Source organism: Poecilia formosa, unplaced genomic scaffold, assembly GCF_000485575.1.
Source record: "Poecilia formosa unplaced genomic scaffold, Poecilia_formosa-5.1.2 Scaffold696, whole genome shotgun sequence".
Classification (NCBI taxonomy): Eukaryota; Metazoa; Chordata; class Actinopteri; order Cyprinodontiformes; family Poeciliidae; genus Poecilia; species Poecilia formosa.
This window is the reverse complement of record NW_006800635.1, coordinates 70,107-71,367: the sequence shown is the minus strand read 5'-3', so window position 1 is coordinate 71,367 and position 1,261 is coordinate 70,107.

The window sequence follows — 1,261 nt, the reverse complement described above, 5'->3', positions numbered from 1 at the left end:
CTTCTTGGAGTAATTATTAGATTCAGACAAGAAGAGGTGGCCATTATGGGAGATGTGGAAGCAATGTTTCACCAAGTAAGGGTGCCTGATGATGATTCTGACCTTCTACGGTTCCTGTGGTGGGAATCTGGCGATATTACTCAGAAAGTGGTGGAGTACAAGATGGTGGTTCACATTTTCAGTGCAACTTCGTCACCAAGCTGCTCTAATTTCGCTTTCCCCAAATGTGCCGAAGACAACCAAGACCAGGCCAACAATCAAGCAGTTGACACAGTGCTACACAACTTCTATGTAGACGATTGTTTAAAGTCAGTGAGCTCAGAAGATGAAGCCATCCAGTTGTATCACACTCTGAGAGCGGTATGTCATAAAGGCGGATTCAGACTCACCAAATGGATTAGCAATAGCAGAGCAGTGCTGTCAGCTATTCCAGAAGAAGAGAGGACAACAGAAGTTAAAGATCTGGACCTGGATCAGGATATGCTTCCCATAGAGAGAGCTTTGGGAGTCCATTGGTGTATTCAGTCTGACAGCTTCAGATTCAAGATCATAATGCCGGACAAGGCTCCCACTCGGAGGAACATCCTTTCCATCGTGAGTTCTGTCTACGACCCATTGGGTATCCTGTCACCAGTCATGCTTCAAGCGAAGAAGATTCTGCAAGAGCTTTGCAGGCGGAAGATTGGCTGGGATGTCGTCATACCCGAAGACTTGGCTCATAAGTGGCTTGAGTGGAAGACCCAGCTCCACCAGCTGGAGAACATAAATGTCCCAAGGTGATTTAAACCTGTAGGATTTGGACAGTCAGTATACAACCAGCTGCAACATTTTGCCGATGCCAGCGAAGAGGGCTACGGTACAGTTAGCTACTTGCTACAGAAAAACAGCAGTAACAAAGTTTATTGTGCATTCATGTTGGGGAAAGCAAGAGTGGCCCCACTTAAGCCTGTAACAGTTCCCCGTATGGAACTGCAGCTTCCACTCCAACCATCTGTGTTTTGGTCAGATAGTACCACAGTACTAAAATATATCAGCAACCAAACGAGTAGGTTCCGCACATTCGTTGCTAATCGTGTGGATGCCATCCTGAAGTGCTCCAATCCACAGCAATGGAGGTATATCAACACCTCATTGAATCCTGCTGACTGTGCATCCAGGGGACTCAAGGCAGAAAGCTTCATTCACCATCATGTATGGTTGCAGGGGCCGGACTTTCTTGTTAAACACATGGACGAATGGCCAAAGAGTGTGCATACCATTG